The sequence below is a fragment of the Etheostoma spectabile genome, unplaced genomic scaffold (genome assembly GCF_008692095.1).
Source record: "Etheostoma spectabile isolate EspeVRDwgs_2016 unplaced genomic scaffold, UIUC_Espe_1.0 scaffold00006358, whole genome shotgun sequence".
NCBI lineage: Eukaryota > Metazoa > Chordata > Actinopteri > Perciformes > Percidae > Etheostoma > Etheostoma spectabile.
The window spans coordinates 2,188-21,946 of record NW_022603363.1 but is presented as its reverse complement, the minus strand read 5'-3'; the positions used below and the strand labels follow the sequence as shown (position 1 = coordinate 21,946).

Below are 19,759 nucleotides of genomic sequence, written 5' to 3'. Positions count from 1 at the left end.
CCTCTTCCAGACGTTCACAATTTACCCGCACTATACTACACGTTTGGGCTTAACAGATCTGTCCAGAGTCCTCCCCCATCCATTGACCCAACTCACCACCAGATGGTGATCAGTTGACAGCTCTGCCCCTCTCTTCACCCGAGTGTCCAAAACATACGACCTCAGATCAGATGAAACGATTATAAAAACGATCATTTACCTTTGGCCTAGGGTGCTCTGGTACCACGTACACTTATGAGCAGAGGTGGGTAGTAACGAGTTACATTTACTCCGTTACATTTACTTGAGTAAGTTTTTGAAATTTTTTTACTTCTAGGAGTAGTTTTAATTTACTATACTTTTACTTTTACTTGAGTAGATTAGTGAAAAATAAACTGTACTCTTACTCCGCTACATTAGGCTACAATGAGCTCGTTACTCGTTACTACGCGTCATTGTTTTTACCCCAGCGTACCTCAATCCTCATTTTACTGTTTTGTTTTGACAGAGAGAGAGAGAGTCTTCCGCTGAAGGCTCTACCACGTGACTGTGCTTAACCAATCACACGTCGTTGTTCAGTCACATGACCGTACTCGTTTCAGCAGCGCGACAGGTTAGCTTTACAGTCGTAGCAAAGCAGAGACGTCAGAATCATACGTTGCCAAGGCAACGCAGACCAGGAGGACACCCCCGGCCTCATAGTGAAAGCATGGTTACCTTTTAGGAAAAGTGGAAACAGCAGCTACATTATGCTGCGTTTAGTGTCGACCAAAACAAACAGACATGTGAGCATTCAACAACTCAACATCTAACCTGAGGAAACGTAGCGGTAGTTTTAGTTTTTGCTGTGGATCGGTGAATGTTAGTCTTTTAGGTTACATAAAGTATGTTTTACACAAGCAGTGTCCATCCTAATTTGATGTGACAAGTCTCTCAAGTAAGCTATTTTGTAATTAATAAATTAATTTTAATTTATTTTTATTGATTGGATGATCTATATTTTGCCTAAAGATGATTATTTTGTATTTTGTCGGTCTGGTTGATGCTTGTGTTAAGAAATAAATCAGACGTTACTCAACAGTTACTCACTACTTGAGTAGTTTTTTCATCAAGCACTTTTTTACTCTTACTCAAGTAATTATTTGGATGACTACTTTTACTTTTACTTGAGTCATATTATTCTGAAGTAACAGTACTTTTACTTTAGTACAATTTTTGGTTACTCTACCCACCTCTGCTTCTGAGCATGAGTTTGAACATGGTGTTTGTTCTGGACAATCCATGACTAGCACAGAAGTCCAACAACAGACAACCACTCTGGTTCAGATCAGGGATGCCATTCCACCCAATCACGCCTCTCCAAGTGTCTCCATCATTGCCCACGTGTGCGTTGAAGTCCCCCAGCAGAACTATGGAGTCCCCTACTGGAGCCCCATACAGGAATCCGTTCAAGGTCTCCAAGAAGGCCGAATACTCCAAACTCCCTTTTGGTGCATATGCACAAACAACAGTCAGAGTTTTCCCCCCCATCACCCACAGGCGTAGAAAGGCGACCCTCTCGTCCACCGGGGTAAACTCCAACGCAGCGGCACTCAGCCGGGGGCTTGTGAGTATCCCCTCACCCGCCCGGCGCCTCACACCATGGGCAACTCCGGAGTAGGACAGAGTCCAACCCCTATCCAGGAGTACGGTTCCAGAACCGAGACTGTGCGTAGTAGTAAGCCCCACCAGATATAACTGGTGGTGAAGTTCCAGCTCCTTCCCCCACAGAGAGGTGATGTTCCACGTCCCCAGAGCCAGCCTCTGCCGCCTGGGTCTGGTCCATCGAGACCCCTGACCTTCGCTGCCACCCATTTGGCAGCGCACCCAACCCCAGCGGTTCCTCCCACAGGTGGTGGGCCTATGGGATGGAGATAGGGGTGCCACGTAGCTTCTTCGGGCCACCCCGAAGAAGCCCGGCCCGGCCACCAGGCGCTCGCTGACGAGCCGGCTGTCTGGGCCAGGCTCCAGATGGGGGCCCCGGGCCTCCTCCGGGCAGGGTCACTCCCTCTCTACCTCGGTTGTTCAAGGGGTTTTGAAACAGTCTTTGTCTGGCCCCTCACCTGAGACCACTTTGCCATGGGTGACCCTACCAGGAGCACACAGCTCCAGAAAACACAGCCCTCAGGTTCATAGGGACACACAAACCTCTCCACCACGATGAGGTGATGGTTCCCCGGAGAGGCAGGCCAATTTGTATTATTAACGGACAGTTATTTCTACTACTTTGCATCCTATAAAGTACTTGGTCTTTGGAATTAAAATACCCTCTCCCTCCTGACTGGTCCAGAATTGCTCCTATTCCTCTTTAATGTGTGGGGGGTCTGGGTCCTCTTGGTCCAGACTGGAGCTCCAACCCTGCTGCTCAGGAGGAACCTCTGCTTTAACCAACGACAGCTGCTGGACGTCTGAGGAGAAGAATCATATACATGCACATTAGTTGTTTTTTGGAACATTAGTAAAGTGCCAAAAACCAACATGAAAAAACAGCAAGAGTGTCGTATTTTGTTTTTAAGTCCCAGATGGAGTCTGGAGTCTGGGCATTTTAATTTCAAAGGACAAAGGAACTTTATCAGGATTGTATCCTGATCCATGAAATAACCACCTTTAATAATAAAAATCTCCCAACCACATATAGGTTATTATTCTGTCTCTGACCGGGTAAACTAAAACTATCCATTAAATACATTTTTTTAATATATCAAAGTTCTTAGAGCAAAACGTTTTTAGGAATTGAAGAATGTTTAACATTGAAATAACCTACTTCTTGTACCTCCTTTTTCTACAAACCTTTATTTTGAAGGCTATTCACCAAGCTGCAGCAGAACCGGATGTTACTCTTTGAGCAATATGGCGTCTGACGTGAGTGAAAACATTGGAGTCGGTTTGTTGTGCTGAGAAAGTGTGTGAGCTCCAACAGATGTGGTCCATCAGAGCCTGTGTGAGTCTGGATAAACCTGTCTGATGGACTTTGTGCTGCTCACCTTCTTTCTGAATGTTTTACCTCTGACTCATCTCCCGGAAGCTACAAAGCTAATGATGCTAGCTTAGCATGCTTGCTGCTTAGCAACAGTTTGAAACGGAGTTTGTTCGGAGGAAAAGTTTCTGTCATTGTGTGAAAATGTCTAAAGTCCAAATGCTGAGAGGGCTGGTGGAGCAGCGACTAACTGCGGCTGCTGAAGAGATATTTGGGCTGTTTGAAAGAACGATAGCAGAGTACGAGGAGGAACTTTGTCGTTCAAAAGAGGAGAACGAGCGCCAACGGAAACGACTGGACGCTGTTTTCAGCCCTCAGCTCCGGCTGCACAGAGCAGGTTGGTACCTTTACTTCTTCTCTCCGTTCACACTCTGGGTACACTGACATCAGACCGGGATGGGCCAACTTCCAGGACCCCTGTCATTCTGGTTCATCAAACCATGTTATTAAATTACAAAGTAATTAGCCTACTTGGTAAATTATTACAAAATACGAAAGTAATATCAGTTAGAAATGCTGTCAAATTGAAAGAATGCGGTCTTGAATAGGCTATAACTCCCCTGTGTGGGACAAACACATCAGATTTAAATTTTAGATTTTACAATAATTAAAGCCTCTGTCCTGTTTGACAGGTCCTGAAAGATCCCCTGCTTAATCTTTTATTTTACATAAAACGAACGGGACCAAACTAGCAGTTGAGACCACAAAGTCATTATGATAAAGTTTACTAGAAGTAGGGTTATTTTCTCTTGGATTTCTAAAATAAAAAACGGACTTCTTTTTGGAACCTGCAAAAATTTAGAGCACATGCAGCTTTAAATATCCCATGACATGGTGCTTTTTGGATGGTTTTATATAGACCTTAGTGGTCCCTAATACTGGATCTGAAGTCTCTTTTATAGAGACCTAAGTGGTCCCCTAATACTGTATCTGAAGTCTCTTTTATATAGACCTTAGTGGTCCCCTAATACTGTATCTGAAGTCTCTTATATATAGACCTTAGTGGTCCCCTAATACTGTATCTGAAGTCTCTTTATATAGACCTTAGTGGTCCCTAATACTGTATCTGAAGTCTCTTTTATATAGACCTTAGTGGTCCCCTAATACTGTATCTGAAGTCTCTTTATATAGACCTTAGTGGTCCCCTAATACTGTATCTGAAGTCTCTTTATATAGACCTTAGTGGTCCCTAATACTGTATCTGAAGTCTCTTTTATATAGACCTTAGTGGTCCCTAATACTATATCTGAAGTAATAAGGAGCAAGACGTCAGATCGGCCCATTTGAGCTTTATTTTTCTCAACGGCAGAGCAGGATACCCAGGGCTCGGTTTACACCTATCACCATTTCTAACCACTGGGGGGGCCATAGGCAGGCTGGGGGAACGCATATTAATGTTAAAAAACCTCATAAATTGAAATCTTCATGCCATGAGACCTTTGATGGGCTTCAGCACTGGCTCCACTCCACTGAGCCAGAAGATCTGTCCATCCTTTTTTACAGTCTATGATCTCAGGAGAAAGAGAGCAAGTGTTCTGTTTTTCTCCTCAGTAACATTGATATCCTATTTCTTTTGTTGTCTGTCCCTCCAGAGCTCCCACAGCAACATGTCTGTAAGGAGGAGGAGGTTCTCTCTGACCAGCAGCTCTGTATTCAGGTGAGGAACTCCAGTCTGGACCAAAAGGACCCAGAGCCTCCACAGATTAAAGAGGAACTGTGCACCAGTCAGGAGGGAGAGCAGCTTGTCTTGAAGCAGGAGACTGATACCTTTATGTTGACTCTTACTTATGAGGAAAGGGACCACAGTGAAGGTCAGACTCTGAACTTAAACCCTGATGATGACACTCTAAATGCAGCAGAGATAGAGACTTTAGCCAACATGCCAGTTATAACTTCTGTTGAATCAGAAGCAAACAGTGACCCCCAGCTCCATAGAGCCGAGAGCCAAGATCAGAAAGGAGGCCAGCATGGAGACTCAGGATCAACTAGAAATGCAGAGCCAGAACCAAAGAAGAGACGACGCAAGAGCAGAAGTCACAGTAACAACGTAGACAACACTAACATATCAGAGACAGGTAAAGTAAAAAAGTCTTTCATATGTGACATGACATGCTCCTTATGACCTCATAAGGAGCAAGACTTGAGATCGGCCCATTTCAGCTTTATTTTTCTCAACGGCAGAGCAGGATACCCAGGGCGGGGTTACACCTATTGCCATTTCTAGCCATTGAGGGTCCATATGCAGGCTGGGGGAACGCATATTAATGTTAAAATGCGCAATCTTCATGCCGTGGGACCTTTAATGAGCTTCAGCATTGGCTCCACCTTTCTGACCCGGATGCTCTGTCCATTATTTTTTACAGTCTATGGTCTCAGGAGAAAGAGAGCAAATGTTCTGGTCTTTTCTCCAATAACAGTGGTATCCTATTTCTTTTGTTGTCTGTCCCTCCAGAGCTCCCACAGCAACATGTCTGTAAGGAGGAGGAGGTTCTCTCTGACCAGCAGCTCAACATGCCAGTTATAACCTCTGTGGAATCAGAAGCAAACCGTGACCACCAGCTCCATAGAGCTGAGAGCCAAGATCAGAAAGGAGGCCAGCATGGGGACTCAGGATCAACTAGAAATGCAGAGCCAGAACCAAAGAAGAGACGACGCAAGAGCAGAAGTCACAGTAACAACGTAGACAACACTAACATATCAGAGACAGGTAAAGTTAAAAAGTCTTTCATATGTGACATGTAGAAAAGTGTAATTTAGAATTTTGGAGACACATGAAAATACACATAGGTGAAAAGCCTTATTTTTGCAAAACATATGGAAAAGATTTCAGACATAAGGATGTTTTTAACATCTAGATGAGAACCCACACAGAAGCTGTATATTTGCTAGTCTTGCGGGGAAGAATTCAGACTGTTCAGCATTATTAAAGCACACAGGTGAGAAGTCACATTCTTGCAAAACATGTAGAAAAGACTTTGGACTTAAGGATAACTTGAAAATCCACATTAAACCTAACATTTATACAAAGTAGTGGCTTGTTGGTTCACGTGAGAAGAGCCCACACAGTTGAGAAGTCGTATATTTGCAAGACTTCAGAATCAGAATCAGAAATACTTTATTGATCCCCGAAGGGAAACTGTGTTACAGTTGCTCAGATATTAGAAATATACAATACATACTGTGGTCTGCCAGTCAGGTAGTCAATAATCCAGGACACAAGGGGGGGTTCCACCTGCATCGCTGTTAGCTTCTCACCCAGCAGGTCCGGCCGGATAGTGTTGAAAGCACTGTGTACTAAGATGGCGGCGCGATCAGACGCAGCGGCTCACGGCTCTCCCTTTCAGTGTTCTTTTTTGTTGTTTTTTTGTTTGTTTTTGTACTTCTTTTTCTCTTGGTTGTGTACCATCGGCTTTGCGAAAGTCCACTACACCCACCAAGACCTTTTGGAAATCGGTGACCGGCACCAGATAGCTTTTTCGTGTGATTTTCATAACAACAATAACATTCCTGTCAACATAGCGAGACAGCCCGGGCCTCCGTGGATTGTTGTCGGGGCTAGGAGGCGGCAAAGACGGCGCAGGGAGAGGAAGCAGAAACGCGGACGCAGGGCCGGCGTCTTGCTAAGGCTAAGAAAACAACCTCACAAGCCACCTCTTCCGAGCCTGTATCTCTCCAATGCCAGAGCGCTAACGCATAAAATGGACGACCTGCAATTACAACTCGCTGGAAATCGCTTTGTTCGTGACTGCTGTGTTTTGATTATCACCGAAACCTGGCTTCGCCCGGGCATTCCCGACGCTAGCATGCAGCTAACAGGACGCACACTACTACGCTGGGACAGGACTGAAAGCTCCGGTAAGAGTAGGGGAGGAGGGCTCTGTATGTACATACATGACAACTGGTGTAATAACGGGACAATCGTAGATAAACACTGCTCCCCTGACCTCGAGTACATGTCTGTAAGATGCCGGCCTTTTTTTCTACCTAGAGAGCTAACGGTAGTGATCATCACGGCTGTGTATATACCGCCCCACGCCAATGTAAAAACAGCGCTCTCTCTCCTGTCGGACACCGTCAACAAACAGCAGCGGGCCCACCCCGACGGTGTCCATATAATTACAGGAGACTTTAATAAAGCCAATCTGAAGACTGTACTCCCGAAATTCTACCAACATGTAAAGTGTTCTACTAGAGGACAGAACACCCTAGATCATGTCTACTCTAACATTAAGCACGCGTACAGAGCCATACCCCTCCCCCATCTTGGCCAGTCAGACCATCTCTCTCTCCTGCTCCCCCCAGCCTACACACCCCTCAGACGCAGCACCAGGCCCACCATAAAGACTGTTACAACCTGGCCTGAAAATGCACTTTCCAAACTGCAGGACTGCTTCAGCCAGACAGACTGGGACTTATTTGAACACCAGGAGCTGGAATCATTCACAGGAACAGTACTGGACTACATTAATTTCTGCATTGGGAATGTGACTGTGAACAAAACCATCCGGGTCTTCCCTAACCAGAAACCCTGGATGACCAGCCATGTCCGTGCACTCCTCAGGGCCCGCGACGCTGCCTTCAGGTCAGACGGACCAAGCAGCCCTCTGTACAGGACTGCTTGAGCTGACCTGAAAAGTGGAATTAAAAGAGCCAAAGCGGACCACAAGAAGTGCATAGAGTCCCATCTGTCCAACAGTAACACACGGGAGGTGTGGCGGGGCATACATAATATCACCAACTACAGGGGCTGTGATTCATCATCAGGGGACTTCAGTGCGAAGCTGGCAGAGGAGCTGAATTGCTTCTTTGCTCGCTTTGAGTCACCACAACCCGCCCCAGCCCTGCCGACACCTCCACCTGGTTTCTGCACTACCCCATCCCTACCCCCATCCACACCTGGTTCCTGCACCACCCCTCTCACTGTAAAGGAGCACGATGTTGAACGAGTACTCCTAGCAGTGAACCCAAGGAAGGCTGCTGGCCCAGATGGAGTTCCTGGCAAGGTGCTCAAGGCGTGTGCTCACCAGCTCGCCCTCATCTTTGCTAGGATCTTCAACCTCTCCCTGGCCCAGGCAGTCATCCCCCCCTGCCTAAAATCAGCCACTATCATCCCAGTGCCGAAGAAGTCTCCCATCACCAGCCTAAATGATTACCGTCCTGTGTCCCTCACATAATGAAGTGCTTCGAGAGACTTGTTCCCCAACACATCAAGGACTACCTCCCCCCAGATCTGGACCCCTTTCAGTTTGCCTACCGCACGAACAGATCCACAGAGGATGCCATTGCCGTAGCTCTCCACTCTGCGCTGAACCACCTGGAGCAGCAGCAGAGCTACGTCCGGATGCTCTTTGTGGATTACAGCTCCGCTTTTAACACAATCATCCCGGACATTCTCATATCCAAACTAGTCACTCTAGGCCTCCCCCCTCTCACTTGTGCTTGGATAAAGGACTTTCTCACCAATCGGCCGCAGACGGTGAGACTGGGCCCCCACCTCTCCTCCACTCGTATGTTGAGTACTGGCTCCCCACAGGGCTGCGTGCTGAGCCCCCTCCTGTACTGCCTCTACACCCACGACTGCAGTCCGACCCACAACAACAACCTCATCGTCAAGTTTGCTGACGACACCACAGTGGTCGGACTCATCTCAAAGGGAGACGAGGCAGCCTACAGAGAGGAAGTCCTGAACTTGGCAGCTTGGTGTTCGGAGAACAACCTGGCTCTGAACACCAAGAAAACCAAGGAGATCATCGTCGACTTCATGAAGAAGAGCACCGACCTAGCCCCCTGTACATCAACGGCGAGTGTGTGGAGAGGGTCCACACCTTCCGGTTTCTTGGCGTCCTCATCTCCGCTGACATCTCCTGGTCAGCCAACATCACTGCGGTCATCAAGAAGGCCCAGCAGCAACTACACTTCCTGAGGGTCCTCAGGAAGTACGACCTGGACTCCAACTTGCTGCTGACCTTCTACCGCTCATCCATCGAGAGCCTGCTGACGTACTGCATCACAGTATGGTACGGCAGCTGCACCGTGGCAGACAGGGAGAGGCTGCAGAGGGTTGTAAGGTCAGCACAGAAGATCACCGGCTGCCCTCTCCCCTCCCTGATGGACATCTACACCTCCCGCTGCCTCAGCAGAGCAGAGAACATCATCAAGGACAGCTCTCACCCCGGTTCTGATCTGTTTGACCTGTTACCCTCAGGAAGGCGCTACAGGTGCATCAGAGCACGGACCAACAGACTCAAGAACAGTTTCTTCCCGAAGGCCTTAACGATGCTGAACTCATCCCTGAACTCACATATGCACTGACTCCACTTTTATTTGCTCTCCGGACTCAGGACTGTGCGCCAGCACCCCCCGCCCCTCTTTTTTTCTCTTTTTTCTCTGCACTACCCACACTTTATATCTTTGACTTTACATTTTTGATATTTTATACTGTTATATTCTTATATTTTTTGTGTCAACGCTGTAAAGGGATTGCTTTAATCTCGTTGCACAAGTACCGTATACTTGTGTATAATGACAATAAAGGCATTCTATTCTATTCTAGAAGTCAAAAAACATGACCCTCACCATGCTCGCCGGCCTGTCCAGGTGGGCGTAGATGCGGTCGAGCAGGAAGATGATGGCGTCCTCAGGCAAACTGGAGGGGGTCCAGGAGAGGTCTGACCATGGGCCGCAGCTGTTCCAGAACCAGTCTCTCCAGGGTCTTCATAATGTGGGAGGTCAGTGCCACGGGTCTGTAGTCCTTGGAGTCACTGGGACGTGGCGTCTTTGGCACAGGAACGAGGCAAGATGTCTTCCACAGCATGGGGACCCTTTGGAGACTAAGGCTCAGGTTGAAGACATGGTGAAAGACTCCACATAGCTGGGAGGCACAGGCTTTGAGCACCCTAGGATGGATACCATCAGGGCCTGCAGCCTTATTAGAGTGGAGTCTGGTAAGCTGTCTTCTCACCTGGTCAGCAGTGAGGCACACAGAGGTTACAGGTGGGGTAGGGGGAGGGGGAATCAGGCTGGAGAGAGGTGTTAACCTGTGTGCTAGAGGAGGGGGGAGTAGGGATCTCCCAGGAGGAGGGCAAGGGACAGTGAGGGGGAATTAGTGGGGTTGGAGGTGAGACAGCAGTTGTGTCAATGGGGGGATGGGCAGGAGCAGGAGCATCAAATCTGTTAAAGAAAAGATTGAGTTCATTGGCCCTGTCCAAGCTGCCATCAACTCCTCTGCTGCCATTCGGTCTGAAGCCAGTGATGGTCCTCATACCGCTCCAGACCTCCCCCATGCTGTTCTGCTGGAGTTTACGCTCCAGCTTCCTCCTGTACTTCTCCTTAGCCTCCCTGATCTTCACCTTCAGGTCCCCTTGAATGGCCCTCACCTCCTCCCTATTTCCAGCTCTGAAAGCCCTCCTCTTTGTATTCAGGATGTTCTTGATGTCCTTTGTTACCCATGGTTTGTTGTTTGTGTAACACCGAACAGTCCTTGCTGGGACAGTGCAGTCCACACAGAAGTTTATTTAATCTGAGATACACTCAGTCAGCCCATCTATGTCCTCTCCATGTGGCTCACAGAGTGCATCCCAGTCTGTCACCTCAAAACATCCCTGAAGTGTCTCATAGGCCTCCTCCGACCACCTCCTCACTGTCCTTGAGGTCACAGGATGCCTTTTTACCAGAGGCACATAGCAGGGGTTGATTTGAACCAGGTTGTGGTGGGATCTGCCCAGTGGGGGGAGGGGGGAAGAGCTGTATGCGTCCCTGACATTAGCATACAGCAGGTCCAGGGTCCTCTCCTCTCTGGTATGGCAGCTCACATACTGGGTGAAGTTTGTTAGTGTGGTGGTCATGGTGACATGGTTGAAGTCACCCGAGATCACTATGAGGGCACTCGGGTGTTGAGTCTGGAGTTCAGCAATGGCGGTGTGGGTGACGTTACACGCCGACGTCGGGTTGGCAGAGGGCGGAATGTAAACAGCAACGGCGATGGCATGTGAGATTTCCCGTGGCAGATAATATGGCCGGAGTCCCACAGCAAGCAGTTCAATGTCCGGGCTACAGATACGCTGTTTAACCGTAATGTGACCGGGATTACACCATCTGTTGTTAATTAGAATGGCAAGCCCCCCGCCTTTACGCTTACCGCTCTCATTGCAGTCCCTGTCGGCCCGAACAGTCTGAAAGCCGTTGATGGAGACGTTGTGGTCGGGAATATCCGAGTGTAGCCAAGTCTCCGTGAAGCACATTAGACTACACTCCCTATACTCCCGCTGACTCCGGACTAACGCTGTTAGCTCGTCCATCTTATTAGCCAGTGACCTCACATTGTCCATGATGAGAGAGGGGAGACACGGCTTAAATCTCCTTCTCCTAAGTCCCTGTTGCCTGGACCCCTCTCTCTTCCCTCGCCGTTTCATTCCACCTCTGCATCCTCGATGTGTCCTCCTCCAGATTTCCGTGGGGATGTCTGTGGGCCGTTGGCGCATGCGCACTAAGCTACTCCGCTACTTTTCGGAAAAAGACGGTTCAGCATTATTAAAGCGTATGAGAATCCACACAGGTGAGAAGACTTATTCTTTTGAAACATGCTGAAAAGACTTTGGACTTAAAGATTTCAGACATAAGGATGTTTTTAACATCCACATGAGAATCCACACAGGTGAGAAGCCTTATTCTTGTGCAACATGTAGATATGACTTTGGTTGTAAAGATAACTTGTAAATCTACATGAGAACCATCATTTATACATAGCAGTGGCTTGTTGGTCCACATGAGAAGAGCCCAGACAGGTGACTAGCCGTACATTTGCAAGACCTGCAGGAACCTATTTTGTCATGATTCAGGTTTAATGCAGCATATGAGAAGCCCCAGAGGATAGACTCTGAACAGTGGCCGCTGCAGTCTTGTTTTTGTTTTTGTCAGGCTGTTTTAGAGAATGTAATCAGCTTTGGAATGACTGCATGGTCTCTCTTTGACCGGTGTGTACTTAAACAGGTGAAGATTATCCTCTGTGATCCGTCCCATGTTCTGTACTGAGTGTGTGAATTGTTACCATATAGGCATTGGTCGGTTACCGGTTTCAAGGTATATTGTGGTTTAAAAAGTCACAGTTTCAAATCCTCTAAAGTTTTCTATACAGTTCCTAAGGTATCAGCTTTTTACCCAGACATTTTGAAATGATACATTTGAAAGCTGTGATTGCAATAGTGTGAAACTGTAATATTTTTGCTTAAGATTATCATACTGTCAGGATCTCATACACATATACACAGCTCAGCAGTTCAAATAGAATATGTTGCCTAAGGGGATATGGGTTAATGCCAATTATTTTAGAGAATAACATGACAAGTATTTTAAGTGTAACAAACGCTACCTCATTTACACTTTCAGAAATCAGCTCTAAAAACTGTATACTTGTATTTGAGTACAGCTGATATACAGATTCATGCCAGTGGTTCTCAATTTTATTACCGTGAATAACATTTCTTCCACCTCTGCTTTTTTCATTAAAATCATTGCATACAAATTAACAAAAAGATATCCGTCAGTTAAAGTAGTAATTTATAAAAGAGTAATGTCCTTGTGGAATGAAGCAAGGTAGATGTACATCCTAAATGCTGATGTTGACTCTGTAAAATAAAATGCCTTCAAGAAAAAACAGAAAGAAAATCTCTCACATTTTAACCAATATTCTTGGTGTGTTTGCTGCTTCTGAATAATAAACGTCTGTAGGCTGAAATCTGTATTTAATGCCATTAATTTGAGTATTAATATGTTTAGAAGCAGGAAGAGAAACCCTATTCCTGGCGGCTGCAGTTCCACCAAGCTGCCACTAAGTGTCGCTGTCTGACTGCTCTGTAACGGGCATTCAGGGAACCGCTTATAAAAACTACAATAACAAGAAATCTTTAATTATTTATGCACATGCTTCATATGTGTTTCTACAGAGCCCCCCTGGGGTCAGCCGTGAAACATAATCCGTGCTCACTGTTTTATAAGTGTGAGCAAAATAAGAAAGATATTCACAGATTCAAGCTTCTGGGATCAATTATTCTATATTGAAATGATACTAAATCACAAATTACGCATCTTTCCTAACATAGTAAGGTTAACAATGAGCTACAAACTCATTCTTATCAAAACGAGCCGTCCTCCAACCGGGAGAAATAAGATTGGTCTCTAGTAACAGCCGACGGTGCTTAGACATATATAAACTACAACACCCACTCCAAAATATCTGTTAATCTAATCATTAAATAAGGTTGTGTCTCCAAACGTACCTTATTTATAACTTGTCTCCTCATAGTTGTACTACAGCACTTACTGTTAAAACATAAGTTTGGAGACACTACTTTATTTAATCGTTAAATTAACAGATATTTTTCGTCGGTGTTGTAGTTTATATACGTCTAAGCACCGCCGCAATCTTATTTCTCCCGGTTGGAGGACGGCTCGTTTTGATAAAATTGAGTTTGTAGCTCATTGTTGACCTTACTACGTTATGAAAGATGCATCACTTGTGATTTAATATAATTTCGATATAGAGTAATTGATACCAGAAGTTTGAATCTGTGAATATCTTTCCTATTTTGCTCACGTTTATAAAACCGTGAGCACGGTTTATGACTCAGTGTGCACAGTTTGTTATTTATTTATTATTATTTTTTTAGTCAGCTGACCCCAAGGGGGCTCCGTATGTTTCTGTAATAAAGAGACGAACTGCCTCACATTCATTTAAGCATGATGTTGTCAGATTAACAGGTGTGAATATTTGTAAAAACTGCTTGTATTTTTGAAAAAATAATAACAGAATGCAACAATTTGGTCCTAGTTTGGAGCCCTGTAAAGAAATCATGTCAACATGAAATTACAGTTTTCTAACAGTTTTCTACATGTGCTTGTATTTCCTTAATCTCTTCAGACGTCCAGCAGCTGTCGGTGGTTAAAGCAGAGGTTCCTCCTGAGCAGCAGGGGTGGAGCTCCAGTATGGACCAGGAGGACCCAGACACCCCACACACTAAAGAGGAACAGGAGCAACTCTGGACCAGTCAGGAAGGAGAGCAGCTTCAAGGGCTGGAGGAGGCTGATATCAAGTTCCCGTTCACTACTGTCCCTGAGAAGAGTAAAGAAGATGATAAGGAGAAAGCTCAGTCCTCACAGCTTCATGAAAGCCAAACTGAGGAGAACAGAGCGGCAGAGAGAAAAGGACCTGATGGAGAGGACTGTGGAGGACAAGAACCAGCCAGGAACTCCGATCCAGATAGTCCTTTACAGCCAGCTACTCATGACAAGACTTTAGACTCCCCTGAATCTGAATCTGATGACAGTCCAGACTGGGGAGAGACTAGGGAATCTCAGACAGGTTCAAGCCGTCCGCCAAACAATGAAGAACCTGTAAGTGATGTTGGATGTAACACTGGAAACACATCAGTTAGCTCGTCTGAACGTGCAGGAAGCTTTGGCCGCAAGAAACATCTGCAGAAACCCTCTGGAGTCCAAACAGGAGAGAAACCATTTAGTTGCTCGGTTTGTGGTCAAAGATACCTTTGGAAGACGACCTTATCGACTCACATAAAAACTTCATTCAAAAGAAAAATGTTCCACCTGCTCAGTTTGCAAAGCAAGTTTTTGTAGGCCTGGCAATTTGGTTGTACACATGAGAATCCACACAGGTGAAAAACCATTTAGCTGTTCAATTTGTGGTAAAAGATTCACACAAAAGCAACATCTGAAGCAACACTTGGCTTTCCACACGGGGGAGAAACCATTTAGTTGTTCAGTTTGTAGTAAAACATTTGCAGACCCTTGCAATCTGAGACGACACATGGTTGTCCACACAGGGGAGAAATCTTTTAGTTGTTCAGTTTGTAGTAAAAGTTTTACACGAAAGAAAACTCTGAAACAACACTTGATTGTCCACACGAGTGCTGAATCTGAGATCCCTTAAATTGCATTTTCATCCCCTTTCGTCCCTTCCTCCCGCCTTAGTCCGTCCCACCGTGGAAGCATGGGAGAGACAGAGGAGACATCCTTTCTTCCTGAACCATCACATAACTTTGTCAGATTCTGTGGACGGAGTCAGCAATGGCGTTCAGCTGCACGGCCATAGACAGTTAAAGAAGTGGACCAACAGGTCCCGTTGTTCTGGACCTAGACCAGTGAAGTCTGTTAGCCCTCTGAGCCCGAGACACTCGCCCACGAGTAAAAAAGTACCTCTGATTCAAAGTTTAATAACTTTTGAACCATAAAAGCGATTTACTCACTTTCGGTTTCGTTTAAATCCTGACGTTTTCGGCTTTACGGCGGTCTTTTCCCCGTCTTTCTAGCCTCTACAGGGTATTTTCTATCCAGCCTGGAACTTCAGCCTCTTTGGGCTTTAAATCCATACTGTTATATCCAAGATTGATCCACTTTATATCCATAATTCATCGCGTTTTGGCTCATTTCTGCCGCTGGCTCGCTCCTCCCTCTCTCTCTCTGTCTGTCCTGTCTATTTTTCAGGAAGTACATGCCCATATATGGGAGATAAAGGCACCCCTCTTGTATGGAAGGCCAGAGGGGACAAAAATGCCTATTTACTCTATGGAAGGCCAAATTATGCAATATTTAGACACATATTTGCTTGTATAACATTGCTGTGGGTGTAATATCAATAAATATGACATTATTATGTTATTATTGGCATAAGTAAATGTCATGAGAGCAAAACGTCTTGACTTTTTTGGAAAAAATGCATGTATTTTGTCAACTGTATAAGTTATAATGATTATTTCTTCACAGTGTGACTCCCGAGACATATGAAAAGTGTTTTAGAATGGAAAATGGCTTAGGTTTTACTTATGTCTGTGATATCAATACATATCTGGAAGATTCATTTATTTATTTATTTATCTTTAAGGCCCTACAACCATTTTTAACATGCAAGTGACCTCACTGCAACCCAAATATTCCAATAACCCAGTTTGTCCTAAAAAAAAGGATCTTCATATCTTGACTGTAGACAACAGGGTTGATGCTTGGATGGAGCGGCTGTGGCTCAGTGGTAGAGCGGTTGCCTGCCAATCGGAAGGTTGGTGGTTTGATCCCCACCCCTGCAGTCATTGTCAAAGTGTCCTTGGGCAAGACACTGAACCCCGAGTTGAGAGTGTGAATGTGTATGAATGTTTATCTGATGAGCAGGTGGCACCTTGTACGGCAGCCCCGGCCACAGTGTAGGAATGTGTGTGAATGGTGAATGTTTCCTGTAGATGTAAAAGCGCTTTGAGCAGTTGTTAAGACTGGAAAAGCGCTATATAAATACAGCACATTTACATGTTTTACAAGCTTTTTTATAAAATAAATCCAGACGGAAATTAAACTGTAAAAATGGCCTAAGGGCCCAGAGTGTTAGAAGCTCTTTCCCGGTGATGCTGAGCGTTACTGAGCAGCCTCCAACTGAGCTGGAAGACGTAGATGTGAGAATCTGGCACGTTCACTCATTTCAGCAAAGATATCACTTCCAGTTCCTTTGTTTTAGGATGTGAATGCTTTTCTGTTTGTTTACAAAGATTGTCTCTGTTAAATCTTTATTTACTAAAAGAAATGCTGTGCAACAACTGCTCAAACATCCGTTCAATTTCTGTTAAATAAAGGACAACAAACAGCCAACTGCAGTTTGAGGTTGTACTTCAATATTTGCCACAGTTTTAGTAACTGTAGGAATTGTAAAACTTGTTTTGTATACATTTACTTAAATAAAATTAAAATGGAAGATTTTTACATCTGCTTCTGTAGAATAATGGTCTTACTATTTTCAGATAAATATAATAAGAATGGAAACGGTTTTTATAAGACACCAAGTAATGTAATTAATTTAATTTAACGCATGCCTGGGGATATACAGTGGCTCGCATTTTGACACCCCCCCATGCTAAAGTTGACTAAAAAGAGGAATAAAAAATCATCTTTTGGAAATTGATCTTAATGCCTTAATTAAAAAAAATAGGAAAAATCCAACCTTTAAGGACACAGATTTTCTTTATGAATGAATAATGTATCATAAATAAATAAATGTTCTTCCTTAAATGCAGGGGCATAAGTATACACCCCCCTATGTTAAAATACAGGGGCATAAGTATACACCCCCCTATGTTAAAATACAGGGGCATAAGTATACACCCCCCTATGTTAAAATACAGGGGCATAAGTATACACCCCCCTATGTTAAAATACAGGGGGCAGGCAGTCAGATTTTCATTATTAAAGGCCAGTTATTTCTGCTACTGATAAAGTACTTGGCCTTTGGAATTAAAATACCCCACCCTCACATCACCACATACCCTTCACCATACCTAGAGATCGGCATGGGGAACTTTCCATAAAATCATCTCTCAATGAAAATGAAACCAACTATTAGTCTAACTGAAATAACACCATGCCCATCTCTATTGAAGAATGTTTACCATTGAAATAACCTTCTTCTACCTCCTTTTTATACAAACTTTCATTTTGAAGGTTAGCCACCAAGCGGCAGCAGAACCGGTTGTTACTCTTTGAGCAATATGGCGTCTAACGTGAGTGAAAACATTGGAGTACGAGGAGGAACTTTGTCGTTCAAAAGAGGAGAACGAGCGCCAACGGAAACGACTGGACACTGTTTTCAGCCCTCAGCTCCGGCTGCACAGAGCAGGTTGGTACCTTTACTTCTTCTCTCCGTTCACACTCTGGGTACACTGACATCAGACCGGGATGGGCCAACTTCCAGGACCCCTGTCGTTCTGGTTCATCAAACCATGTTATAAACAAAGTTAATTAGCCTCCATAATGCTAATGTGCAGACAGGTCAGCCAAAGCCAGTTCAGGGCTCCAGACTAACTGTTTTACTAGGAGCACTACAGACACTAGCATTATTTTTGTAAGCAAAGAATTTAAGGATGCACAGCTTAAATTGACACAAGCACTATTTGTTTTGATGAGGGAAATAGTTTTATTATTGATCAGCAACTGTGCCAATTTACCATTTGCTTTTGGCCAGACAAGGCAACCTATGCATTTTATTTTATAGAAGAAGCAGTCACATCCAGGGGCGTAGCACAAGATCCTGGGCCCTAGTCTTGATGGGCTCCCATGTTCCTTAATTCCCCCCCCCAATATAAATAACCGGGCCTCGGTACACAAATCTATAGGCCTAGATGTTTCTAGGGTAATAACTATTAACTAATGCTAGGTAGGAGGAGTAGGCTGATTTGTCTACACACATTTAAACCTCCTTTCTCAACATTAGAGTTCTTTACTGTGGTTACTAGGCCTACTATATTTGTTTTCTCTGTAACTTTACTTGCCAACCTGTGTGCTATGGTCTCTCTGATCATCGTTAATTTATCTGGCCATAGTCCTGGGTCCTCTGGCAAAAACTGGTCTGCATTGCTCAGCATACTTTCCAGTTCCTTCTCTCATTTCCACACTGCTCTCTGCAACACTCATGCTCTCTTCACTCCCATCATCCTCAGATCTTCTCTTTCTCTATGAAGGATACATTTTATATTAAGCTATTATCCTAATTGTAACCTAATATAAAACACTCTAAGATGTGTATCAAAATCGCTAAACATGGTTTGCTCTAATTTTTGTTAAAGTTCAACTGGTCTCAAATCCGAAGAGGAGGGTGAGGGGTCTGTTGCTACTCCATTCCCCCCCGGTGTGACAGCCCTGTGTTTCACAATGTTAAGATCTGCTTCTACTAAATCTGACATGACCTACCAAGCTACATATGACACTGATTAGCCCTTTGCTAATTATAGACATTATAGCCTATTAGTATTGAATAAGACGCCCCAAAATTAATGAAAGTAGAGATTTGTATTTGCCAAAGAGCGTTGTGTGGAATCAATCAAAGGTAAAGGCAAAAAGTCTTTCATATGTATCATGACTGCTCCTTAGACCTCATAAGGAGCATGACTTCAGATCTGCCCATTTTAGCTTTATTTTCTCAAAGGCAGAGCAGGATACCCAGGGCTCGGTTTACACCTATCACCATTTCTAACACTGGGGGGCCATATGCAGGCTGGGGGGAACTCATAATAATGTTAAAAAAACCTCATAAAGTGAAATCTTCATGCCATGGGACCTTTAATGAGCTTCAGCATTGGCTCCACTCCATTGACCCGGAAGCTCCGTCCATTATTTTTTACAGTCTATGATCTCAGGAGAAAGAGAGCTAGTGTTCTGGTCTTTTCTCCAATGACAGTGGTACCCTATTGTTCTGCCTTCAGGCATTTAAGTTGAATTTTTATGCATTTAATTTGGCAGCATACTTTCAGTTTAATGCAGGCTCTTATTTTGACATTTGTTTAGCGAGCCAAAGAGGAAGTAGTTTATGCAGACTCTTATTTTGACGTTTGTTTACTGAGCTAAAACCGGAAGTAGGAAATAACGTTAGAATTCACCACGTTAGAAACTCGTGAGAAAGGCAGATCATCAATGCGCCAGGGAAATGCATCAGCCAGTTAACTTCCAGCAGAAGCATCGCTTGTATGTATATATCTTTGTTCTGAGTTAACTTTTAAGCATAATCATTTAATGTTGTAAAAGGAATGTTAATGAAAACTAGGTTGCTTAGATAATACAATATTTTTGCTGTTTGTTCCCTAGTTTTACTCTCTTCATCTCTCATCACTACCGTGTGTATGGATTCAGCACAAATGAAGGAAATAAATCTGCTGATAAGGAATTAATGCTTCTTCGTGTTCATGAATAGAGAGAGTTTAGCTCACTGTTTAGCTGGAGTTGGTT

At 44.5% G+C, this 19,759-nt stretch overlaps 1 pseudogene; it reads left to right on the top strand.

The window, feature by feature from the left end:
• The first annotated feature begins 2,821 nt into the window (after positions 1-2,821).
• On the top strand, positions 2,822-15,094 carry LOC116678034 (putative zinc finger and SCAN domain-containing protein 5D; annotated as a pseudogene).
• Positions 15,095-19,759: the final 4,665 nt, after the last annotated feature.